The following is a 12,881-nucleotide window of genomic DNA, read 5'->3' on the forward strand; positions in this document are numbered from 1 at the left end:
GCCAAATTCTATCAATTGCACTTAATGCAATTTAATTTTTGAAAGAGAAAAAGAAACAAAACCTACTGTTTAATGGTGTGGTATACATTCTTTCTCAGAGTTTTGACATATTTAATGTTTATTTTAAGTAGCATCAATATTTTGACACATAAATTATATCATCTTCTTTTTATTCAATCTTTATATTTAAAGAATTTCCAATGTGAATGAAAGATAAATCCATGAAAATTAGACCAAAACAAAGCAAGACTCGTCATCCAGAGTTGTTCTCTCAAGTTTTCTGTGTGTCTTTCCTAATAAGCCTCATACAGCCTTCAACTAATTAGTATTTTCTTAGAGCTAAGTCTAAACCTGAATTATTTTATTTGTGGTACAAATACAGTTAATAAAGTGAAACCAGCAGTGAACTGGGACAATCAGCAAGCAAGAATAGGCCCATGCAATGACTGTGAAAATACAGCTCAGTCAGATTGAAAGTAGAACGTGTTGCTCACTGGAAGGTTTGGGGAAAGCCTTATGATCCTGTCAATAGTGAGTGAAGGGAAGACCATCGCAGACTTCCATGGGAGGCATAGAAGATGTGAAAGCATTTGATTTCTAACCTGGACTCAGCAAATTTCTTTCCAGTAAATTAGATATATGTTGGAAACACAAGAGTGTATACAAATGACTCCACAGATGATGTTTACAACTTATCAGACAATTATACTAACAAACAAAATTTAAAATTTAGTTTTGGCCCCAAGAGGTGACATTAGGTCTCCAAGAGTGGGAGGAATCTGCTTATGGGCTCTGAAAACTTTCCACAAATAGGAAGAGTAAAACAAAGGATGTATTCACACAAGGATGGTGGAAGTATACTAGGCACAAGGAATAGTGAGTACAAAGGTCCAGATACAGTACAAATGTGGCTTCTTCTCTTCTTTGAAACTAGAATGGAGAAAAGAAGACACAAGGTCTGGCAGCATGAGAAGTCATGGGAAGGACACAGAGCTGGCTGTGGTGGCATTTTAGGTCCTGTTACCGACTCTGATCTTTGTACTTAGAGTGATAGGAAAGCACTACTGAAATATTTAAAGAGAGCAAGGACGTGCCTTGGATAAGGGTGATTGACTTCAGTAGGTGCATAGCAGGATCTCCCTAGCTTGCTGTTGAGAATGCACTTGAATCAGGAATGGCCATGCAGAAGGGGTCTACCACAGATGTACAAGAGAAAAGTTTACAGTGGCCTTATATATAATGACAGTCATCTAAACAGATAAAAAACATTATTTGTAGTTTAATAATATTAAAGAGGGAAAACTAATAAGCCTTAAAATTTGATGGGCTATTGGAGAAGGCAGGAGATAGATGTATTAGTAGCTGTGGTAGTTTGAACATAATTGGGCACCATAAACTCATATGGAGTGGCACTATCAGAAAGTGTGGCTTTGTTGGAGTGTGTATAGCCTTGTTGGAGGAAGTGTGTAACTGTGGAGGTGGGCTTTGGGGTCTCATATTGGCTCAAGTCATGCTCAGTATTTAAGTTCAATTCTTGTTGCCTTGGGATAAAGACATAGAATTCTCAGCTACTTCTCTAGCACCATGTCCACCATGATGATAATGGATTAAACCTCTGAACTGTAAGCCACCCCAATTAAATGTTTTCCTTTGTAAAAGCTGCCATAGTCATGGAGTCTTCACAGCAATAGCAAAAGCAGTGGGACTTCTGGGGTTCCCAGTCTTGTCAATGGCAGCTTTTAGTGTGACACATTGGGAATGAAAGTTGAAGTGGCAAGAAAAAAGGCAGGAATAACAATAGAAAACTAGGCCGTGATCTTTAGAATCATATACACCTAGGTTTGAATTCCAATGCATCTACTCATTTGACAATTGTAAAAGAATACAAAATTACACTCAGAATCTTGGCTTTTCATTTTTGTTTGTTTTTTGTTTGTTTGTTTGTTTTTCAAGACGGGTTTCCTTGTGTCTTTGGAGGCTGTCCAGGATGGTCTACAAGAGATCTGCCTGCCTCTGCCTCCTTAGTGCTGGGATTAAAGGTGTGCGCCACCACCGCCTACCTTGGCTTTTCATTTTTAATAGTGAAAATGTCTATTTACTCACTGGATTCTTGTGAGAGCTAAATAGAATATTACAAATGAGGCGTCTAATTCAATAGGATTTTAATCAGTTTTTTTAAATTGTTTTTTAGAAGTCAGGGAAGAGAGTGGAAACAGGTCCTGATTTCTGTCTAAGCTGCAGCTTTACACATTGCTCATCACTGATTCTATCTTAATATTCGGGAAAGGAAAGGAGAGTAGATGATTTGTCTTCAGTCACAGACTTTAATTGGCTAAGTCTGTTCTCTGGTACTATCGAAGGTAGGCCAGCTTTTTCCTGGCACATTTAAGAGTTCGACATTTTGAGACTGAGATTTAAAAAAATATATATTGACTTGCTTTGTAAAAGTTGTCTAAATTGTCTCCTTATAAAATGAAAGTGAATTCCCATTTATTTTGACAGTAATCCAGTATATGGAGCTCAAGAGGTATTAAGATTCCCAGTCTATGGCTAGTGGCTGCATAAGAAGGAAATAGCAAGAGCCCAGGCTACTCTCTGTCAAGACAATTATCCAAATCAGTACTGACCTGAAATGGGACAGAAAGGCCTGGGCATGGACAAGTGGCCTTACTGGATTCTAGCTTCTCCTAAACAATGAAGCCTAGCAGCTGGTGGGATATGCTGAGCTCAGTGGTTCCTGAAGCTTCTGGGTCACTTGTTTGCCTCCTTACACTGGGTCCTCAGGATCCCCTGTGATCCCCTGTCTGCATTTGCACTCATCCACAGGTATGCTCCACAGGCTTTGGCAGTGTCACCAGTACTTCAGAAACTGTCTGCTGACTCTAGTATTATTCTCTGGTCATGATCAAGTTTCTTTTTTCCTCTAAACTTCAGTTTATTTTTTCCCTCTGCAAAATAAGGATACTGATAATGCTAAGCTTAAGATTTCTATGAAGATTAAACAAAAATGTGCAATGCTTATATGATACCATACAGCAAGATGTTATTACTCATGGTTAAAAACTGAGGAAACAGACTTCTGTTTTATGTTCCTCTGACATTTCAAATCACAAACAAATCTCTTCAGCTCATCTATTATCATGGTTAGTCTTGGATATCAATTTAACTACATCAAGAATCAACTAAATTCCAAGCAGCTGGGCGTGCCTATGTGGAATTTTCCTGAATGAATCAAGACTCACCCTATATCTGGGCCACACCTTCTGGTGACAGTTCACATAAAAGAACATGGAAGTAGGGAGCTTTTGCTTTTTTGCCTGTTTATTGTAACTTTTGTTGATGAGTTCAACCATGCTGCTTCTCTGAAGGAATCCTCTGGACCTCCAGCTCCAGATTGAAACTGCTGGGACATCCAGTCTTGTAAACTGAACAACTACAAAATTCTTGGCCTTTAGAGGACCATCACTGTTGAACTCTCTGGATCACAGCCCAGAAGCCACTCAAATCTCTCTCTCTCTCTCTCTCTCTCTCTCAAACACACACACACACACACACACACACACACACACACACACACACACACACCCTTGAGTTCCCTATAAACATTATCTCTGCACAGTTCCAGGTAATCAACATATTTGGACTTCAGAACTTATAACTAATGCTTAATGTTTTCTCTCTAAGAGGCTCAAATATGTACTCTATAAAATGCTACAAAAATCTACAGGAAAAACTTGCACATCCATGTTCATTGCTACTATATTCACAATATATCAGAGATGAAATGAGCCTAAAAGGAGGGCTAATGAAAGTATGGTTTATATGTACAAAGGATTTTTATCCAGGTGTAAAGAAAAGCTGAAATTATGAAAATTTCAGGATAACAGATGAAACTAGAAGATATTTATATATTAAATGATGTGACAGCCTACGCCATTAAAGACAAAACTCAAAACTCATGTTCTTTCCCATATGTATGTTTAATTTGGAGTAGCTGTAAAGCTCAGAAAGTGAGAAAGGGCCTATTGGGCTAGAGAGGTCTTGATAGTAAGGAGCTAGTACAATACATACGATGCCAGAGTAGAAAGGAGAATATTGGGAGTTAGAACTTTAAGTAGGGATAGAAAATGAGAGAGGGGAGTAGATGGGAGAGGCTAACTAAAATTGAGACTGTATGAAGAAAACACACTATTTTGTAAGATATCTAAATCCTTTTTCTTTAAAAAAAATAAAAAAAGGAGTTTGAGCACATTAACCCCTCTTGTTTGGATAGTTTCCCCCAGAAGACATGGGTTATTAAAAAATATCTCAATTCCAGATACCTCCTTACAAATGATTATCAGGGAGGTTCAAGTGATACCCCAAACAACATAGGTTAGTATTCCAGAACTGGGTGGTATTACCCAATTAATGAGACATACGACATTTTGGTTGTAGGAGATAAAGAAATGAACCTAACTGACGTAAAACTCCTTCCCTGGTATCTAGCTTTTATAGCTTCAGAAGATGTTGCGTGGGGCACTAGGTGAGAAAACCTACCAATGGTATTACTTACTCCACAATGAACTTTGCACGTGACAGTACTGGTCTTACAGACATGATGTGTCTATTGGCACAATAGTGACATGAAGATTATGGTAGTAACTGATCACTTTTATCTTGTCTTAAAAGCCTGATTCACAGGAGAGAATTCTTGTCTGGTACTGTAAATGTAGTAAACAACAAAAAGCAACCAAACAAAAACACCATGGCTCAGTGTCAGGGACCAAATAGTTCCATTACAGAATGTCTTAAGGTCCAGCCTCCGGTTTCACTAAACAGGAGCACCCGGGAGCTCTGGCCCTCTATTGTATTGCTAATTCGAGCAAGTCTGCTATTGTTTAGCATAGCCTCAGTGGGAAATGTCTCCTTAGTTTACATCTCTATAGAACTAGGCATTTTAACAGGACTTCACCTGGGTTGAGGGACTAGGTGTGTAAGTAACAAGTGAGGGGAGAGAGTTAGGAGCTAGGGAGCAGAGAGAGGGGTCAGAAGGAGAGAAACGACCTCGTAGCCATAGAAGAATGGTTAAGAAACAGCCAAGAAGATGCTAAATAAACAAGAGACTCTAGTTTTACAACATGGAACTGAGAGCTCTCTAAAGATGACAAGATGACTGTGTATGGTCTTTATCGCCACTGGGTTGCTAGGTTTTCCAAGTACATGCTCCCCCACTCAGGCCGAACCTCTTGTCTGCTATGGCTTGGAGCCGAGACGGGTCAGGCTGCGACAGCTCAGTAGGTCATAGGCCCTAGAGAGAAACTTACTACTGTTGGTAAATTGGCATGTTGTCAAATTTCCTTTTAAATACTTAGATTGACACTAACCTCAATTGTAACTAGTGAGGCTTTTCTCTGCTGTGGTCAGCATTTAATGCAGAGGCTCAGTAATGGTCAAAGTGCTGAAAATAAGTGAATATTAAATGCTCATCCATAAGTGGGACATCTGTACTATCCCCTTCCAAGGACCACGGAGCATCTTGGACGGAGGGATAATAAACTGCAAGAGCTGGAGGATGGGGAGGAATGCTGTGAAATGTTTTCTGTTTTCTGTGTATGGATGGCATGGCCACTATATTCAGGAATATACCACAGTTATGGTTACCTGAACAAGAACAACAAAAGATTAAGCCAATAAGATCAGCCAACATTCTAGCAAGCAGCATTAATTAGACTCATTGGGCTACAAAAAAAAAAAGACGAATAACCAAAAATGAAAGAAAAATAAGGACTTAGAGTAAGGAACAGGATGTGTATCTGGGGGAGCCGTGAGTGGATAGAAGCAAGATGCATTTTTATGTGTATGAAACTATCAAAGAATAAATTAAAATATATTCTATTAAGATAAATGACTAAAATGCTACAAAGTTCCCATTTTAGACGAATCGTTATTGTTTTGTTTAAAAAGAAGAAAAGAGAGATTGCTGAGACAGACATATTGACTATAAGTTTATTATAAGGCAGAATGGGTAGACTAAGAAGAGGAACAGGGTAATGGCTGACCGCCATGGCTGGTCGCCATAGAGAGACAGAGCGGGGAAACAGAGAGAGGGGACAGAGAGCAGGAACAGGGGGAGAGAGAGAGAGAGAGGGCAGGGGCCTATCTTTTAAAGGGGTCCTCTGCACCTGCGTGCAGACTTCTTTCCCATGGAACCTTGGGCTGACCAGGGTATTGCCTGAGTGGATTCCACCAGGTAACAGGGGCAGGCCAGCATAATGCCTGAACCTTTCATTCCCACCTCTACTTATTATTAAAAAAAGGTGGGTGTTTAGACATGGCAGGTTAAGGAATAAGGGCGTCGAATTCTTAAGACTGCTTCCTGCTGACATGGGGGGCGTTGACCATCTTTGGGGGACCCGAGAAGGTTGGGGTGCTGCCACGTCCTGGGGAAGCTGGTTGTTTCATTGTAGTCCAGGCTGTATGCAACTCCCTGGCGCCTCTTAGACCTGGCAAGATGTTGACAGAGCAGAAGACAAGGTTGAGATTAGAAAAAAAAATTTTCTTAGGTCCTGTCACTTGAGGGGAAGATTGTAAGATGAGGGAGGGGTTCCCGAGGTGTCCCAAGATGAGTGAAGGGAATTTGGGACCAGGGAAAGATTGAATATTACCTGGAGTGAATCTGACCTGTTTGGATCTGATTCAGCTCCCTGGAACTTACAAGAATCCTTAGAGTTTGTGGAAACATAAGTATTAGACACATTAGTAGCATATTCATGTTAGAAGCAACTTGGCTAAAAGCATTACCATTTTAAAACAGACAGATTTTTTTTTGACAATGAAAAGTATCATAATCTTGACCTTGTAGTTATGATCATATAGTGGTATTGTTGAACTTTACTATGAACAGTAGCATGAGAAATAGAGAAATCAGGAACATATTTTATTCTTTTTAATGTCTTAACTCATTTTATCATCATTTAAGCCTTTTTATCCTCAGGCCTTTATAACTACATTCTTAGACTTTCCTATCTTTATATAGATAAACCCTAAAATACCTGTTACTGGAATCTGTTTTGCTTTAAGCCGGCAAGACTATCAGTCGTCAAAAGCATCAGAGTTCTTGAGAAGGATAAGATTTTACCTGAATCAATGATTAAAGAATAACAGAGACTTGCCAGCAGGCTGCATGGACAGCCATCCCCAAGGTGCTCCATCCATAGTAGTGGGCTGCAGGACACCTGCCTTCTTGCTGATAACTTGCGACCTGTGGATTAGAGACTTTGGGAAGACTCGCCTACCGTTGGCCCAAGCAACGCCGGGAAAGTCGATTCCGTTGTCCTCTTGTCCATGGTCTGGAATACTTTGTACCAGTTGAGGTGAAGGGCAGGGTTGCTCAGTGACCAGCGTTGTCACTGAGATGAAGTTTCTTCAGTGCCCAGTCTTCTCGGAGGAAATGGGGTGGGGCCAGCAGCTGGCCTATCTCTCTGTTACAAAAAGCTTTTTAACAAAACATTTTAAATGCCATATTCTCTAGATCTCTGAGCATTTGAGGGCTGTCTGTTTAGTATCTTAGCAGTTAAGTTTGCCTTTAGTTAGAGAAAAAATACCTTTTTTGTAATAAAAGCTGTACCTTTGTAAACGGCTTACAGGATAAACTGAGTGGTATAAATATTTTGTTAATTTGAATAGACTTTAAATGTTTATCATCATTTAAAGATATATAGCAATTTAGAAATATGAGACTTAATAGTTTAATTTAAGTTGTATATAGAGCTAGATAAGTATAAAGTTAAATTACAGGTACAGAGATAAGCAGGACTGGATAACAGTAAAGGGGGAGTCAGATTGTAATCTCTGATCCGTACATTGTAGCAAACAGACAGGAGATTTAAAGAGACAGAGTAAACAGAGGGTCCTGGAAAGGCACAGTATTTAGTAAACAAGCCATGAACAACAGAGCCAGTGAAAGAAGAAAAAGACAAAAAATAAAATAAGAAGAAAAAGACAAAAATAAAATAAAAAGCAAAAAGATCTGGCAGAAATCAAAAATCTGGCAGACAGGTTTGCTCGATAGGCCGCTGGAGCTGTGCGTGCCTACAGGTAGGTCACATGACCAAAACGGCGGCAACTGTAAGCCGCTTTTGTCTGTTTACCTGCTTGTTGGATGAAACCAGAAAGGTTCCTCTATGCATTTCCCATGGGTGAGGCAGGTGGAGAACCGGCAAAAAGCTCCTCTACGGATGCACGTCTGCCCGTGGGAGTTGCCAGGGGCCTGGCCCCGAAGGGGACACAGCTGTCCCGAAACCGAAAAAGGACCCAGCAGTCCGAACTGAAAAAAGCAAAAAAGTACCGCTCCTGGAGCGGGATCCCATGCCTGACCTTTAGGAAATGCACCCAACAAGTGAAAGAAATAAAAAGTAAGATGTCAGGTGGCAGTGCTTGCCGGTGGAAGTCATTGAACTGAGTGGGTAGGCCTAAGCCAGGTCACCTGGTTATGACCAAGATGGCCGATGGCGACCCCCGTAAGCCCATTCTCAATTGCCAGAAAAGTTTCAAACCAGCAAACAAACAAAATGGAAAACAGCAAATAAAACTCTCAGAGCATCTCAAGCAGACATTACCAACCAAGAAGAAACAGTCAGAAATAGAACAATCAGAACAATGAGGGACATTCCCAGGTGAAAGAAAGTTCCCACTGGGAGGCAGAACTCCGCTCATTTACCTACTCGCTGCCAATAACCGAAAGATCCCGTAAAAATGTATTTCCCGTGGGCAAGGCCAAAAAATGCACAGATTGCCCTGTCTGAGAGCACCCGGCCCGAAACCGAAAAATGGACCCAGATTGAACAGCGTTGGGTCTGCCCCATAGGAACGGTTTGGGTTTCTTACCGGATTGTAGCAAATAGGCAGATCAGTGAGTTCCAGAAATACTTAGTTGGAAAAGCCGCAAGTTGAGTTCCGGCATCTCAGGCTGTTGCAGGCAGGAGGGAGTGCCAGGAAAAGCGGAGATGGAAGTGGATTGTAAGGTTACCCTTGCCTAACATGCACCCGCCAGCAGGTCGCAGAAGGTATAAGGGCAGAGCCTTTCCACGTCCGGGCGCCAAATGTTATTCTTTTGTTTAAAAAGAAGAAAAGAGAAATATTGAGACAGACATATTGACTATAAGTTTATTATAAGGCCCGGTAGAATGGGGAGACTAAGAAGAGGAACAGGGTAATGGCTGACCACCATGGCCGGTCGCCATAGAGAGACAGAGCGGGGAAACAGAGAGAGGGGACAGAGAGCAGGAACAGGGGGAGAGAGAGAGAGGGCAGAGAGAGAGCTTAAAGGTGCAGGGGCCTATCTTTTAAAGGGGCCCTCTGCACCTGCGTGCAAACTTCTTTCCCATGGAACCTTGGGCTGACCAGGGTATTGCCTGAGTGGATTCCACCAGGTAACAGGGGCAGGCCAGCATAATGCCTGAACCTTTCAACCAGTCTGTTGATGAAACTTCAGTATCTCTGAGACGACATTAATATTTTCTAGCTACTTTCGATTTCATGTATCCACTTAACAGAGTTTTTTCCTATAACTGTGTTTTTCTAAACATTGCCACTTCTTTACTAACAGAAATTGTTATAACAGGAATAAATTTGTTAGACAGGATAATGTTAGTTTTTAAAGAACTGTATTTGAGATAAAAAATACAGCCATCATCTAAAATAAATGAATAAAACCTTTTCTTCTTCATTCAACCCTTTACTTCTCCCAAAATATTACTTTATCATCTCTACATTACCCTCTTTCAAATGTAAAATATTTTATTCAAATATTCATCTTTGTATATTTTTACTTACAACTGGAATCTTATCACACATTTCTCTCTCTCTCTCTCTCTCTCTATATATATATATATATATATATATATATATATATCAACATTTTAATGTGTGCACAGTATCCTTTGTGTGGGACAACATGCATGCACTGTTTACATAATCAGTTCTTCATTGATAGATATTACAAACATTAGTGTGTATAGCAATGCACACATATATGCATATACTGCCATGTATTTCCTCAGGCATCTTGGCATTGTTTACATACAAGATTCATTGAAGCCTTGAACTAATTCATTGTCAGTGGCTTGGAAAGGTGGTAAGTACAGGAAATTAAACACATAGGAGAATGAGTAGAACAACTCCCTGTGTTATTTCTTTCATGAAAAAAAAAAAAAAAAAAAAAAACATTGGGGCAGCAGTCATTGACCTAAAGGATATAGGAGTATGAAATCCTTTTCAAAAGAAAACTTGTGGTTTCAGATGTTTAAAGGTTAAATTTCACATGTCCACAGGGCCTTGATGTAGAGCCTTCTGGTAAATAATTAGTTAATAACTGCCTGAGATTTAAGGAACATGTCCCTGCTGCGCAATTTATTCCACAGCTGACCATGAAAACACAGTCTCAACAAGTAGTGGCCTGGCTTATGAATTACTTGAAGTAGGGTTCTAGGTGGTTAGGAAAACAGCTGGGGTTAGGAATACAGTTCTTTTACTTTAATGATAATACAGTAATTTTAAAATAGGAGGAAATTATTTCAAGCCTAAAATGGTTTAGCATTTTATGCAAAAAATAACGTTTCACTCATTAATGCTAAATTTAGCACTTGCACTATTTTGTTTCTGTATCATGAAAACTTCATACTTTAATTCTGCAATTTATGATTTGATCAGAAGGCTACATACAAAGTTCAGGAAATTTATCATGTTTTATATCATATGTTTTGCTGTTTGATCTGTAAACCTACTGGAGAGAAGCTCTGTAGACAAAAAGAGCTCCAAAATGCTGAAACAGTCATCCAATAAAACTCCCATGAAATCATGCCAGCAAAAGAGTTCTACTGAGCAGGTCAGCTGTGGAAGAAGCACAGGGATGGCCATCCCCATCATTCCTTAGTTGGAGGCCAAGAGATGGTGGCTGTTCCAGGCTTGACATGTCAGCTGTGGAAGATGCAGAGATGGCCATCTCCTTTGTTCTTCAGCCAGATGCCAAGGGATGTCAGCCTTGGAGACTTTGTCTCTCAGATGCTCTCCCACTCTTAAGGTAGACACTGACCTCTATCAAGGAAAGTACAAGCTTTTCTGTTATAGAAAATCAGAGACTTTGCCAAAACCAACCCTGAAGGTAAAAGAACCCCTGCTTCAGTTCTTGGAATCCCCCATTCCTCTGGCTTCATGCAGCTGTCAATCAAGAACAAATTGCCTGCAAGTGAACCTAACCTGCTACCTGGGGCTAGAACTCTAATAGCAAGAAGGGAAGACTGCAGTCTTTCTGATATTGCCTACAGACATTAGTTCCCATAGTTTTACACAGCATATTTATGTCAAAGAAAATACAATTTTTCTCTCAAATTCAGTTCTAGCTCAGAACAAACACAGTGCAGCTGAGTTACTTTAAGATGCTAGTTTTGGTGGTGAAAATACAAACACAATATGGGAGTCTGACATTTAATTCTAAGTTTTCCTTCTATGCTGCACATATATTACTGAGTAAAGAAGGACAGGGTATAAAGACTGCATGTTGGTTTCCAGAAAAAATATCATGACTTAAAAGAGAATTCAATATTATTTGATGATGGCAATTGTGATAAGTTCACTAGTAATTAGAATTCTGTCCCCAAGATTCAGGAAAAAATATTTTACATTACAAAGTCTAACAGATATTTAAGCAAAGTGGATTTTTGTCACAACAGACCATGCTGCTAATTGGTGTAAAGATAACTAACACTAAGCTAATAATAAACAGTGTTAGATGAGAAACACATTATTCGTTTAGATAAAAATTTATTAAAAGAACTGAATTTCAAACCCAGTGTGTAACATTGTCATTTGGCAGGCCGAGAAGGAAGATTGCTCTGCGTTTAATGCCAGCATGGGCTACATGGTGAATTCTAGGCCTAATTGGCTGCAGAGTAAAACCCTATATTGAAATAAATAAATAAAAATTATTGAGGTTGCTAATGACTGCTAAGAATTTTAGATCATAATATATTTTCTGAGTTGACAAATTAAGCTATTTGTAAAGGCTGTATAGTTTTAAATTAAATTCCTATACAAATATGTATTTAGACCCATAATACTTGCTGGTTGAGAGTGAAGATATACAGTAATAAAGAAGAAAACTCATCATATCATCATGGAGAGCTTGATAAATATTAAAGTACAGTATGAGACACACTTTGTGTCTATGGTGAATTATATAAAATAATATAGAAAGTCCTTCCTCTGAAACAGTGAGCAGTTCTTAATTGAAATGTCACCATGTGGTCCTCTGTAGACTTCTTGAAATGTGCAATAGAAATCTCAATTATCTGTTGAAAACAGAAATGATCATCAAATATACCATCTAAGGAACCATTGAAAAAACATAAAAAAATAGTCACAATGCTGAGATCAGTGCCAGAGTTCATGATTTCTCTGAGTATCCTGTTAAATTTGTTCATGGATCATTTCAGTTCAATCACCTTTTTTCATTCAAAGTGACAGATATTTATAACAAGAATAAGGTATTTGAGTAAGAAGAAGGAAGTCTAGCATGAGTGAAAAAAAAAGTGAATGCAACTATTAATAGTATGCCTTGAACTTTCCATTTGGCCCCTGTCAATACAGTATGAGTTCAGAGAAAAGCTTTAGTAGAAAATGACAATAGGACAGATTCCACATTTATCACCTGTCAATCAGAGAGGATTCCTGGGACCCTCTGAAGATTACCTGAAGGACAAATCATGTAAAAGACTCATTCTAACCCCAGAAAACTTAAAGCTTAATAGGGACCTTAAAGCCTCAGTCTCTGTAAGGGTAGGCCTAAGCAAGAAGGCTGAAGTTACACCCTAAGCCAGTGGTTCTCAACACTCCTAATGCTG

The sequence above is a fragment of the Cricetulus griseus genome, chromosome 6, assembly GCF_003668045.3.
Source record: "Cricetulus griseus strain 17A/GY chromosome 6, alternate assembly CriGri-PICRH-1.0, whole genome shotgun sequence".
Lineage (NCBI taxonomy): Eukaryota > Metazoa > Chordata > Mammalia > Rodentia > Cricetidae > Cricetulus > Cricetulus griseus.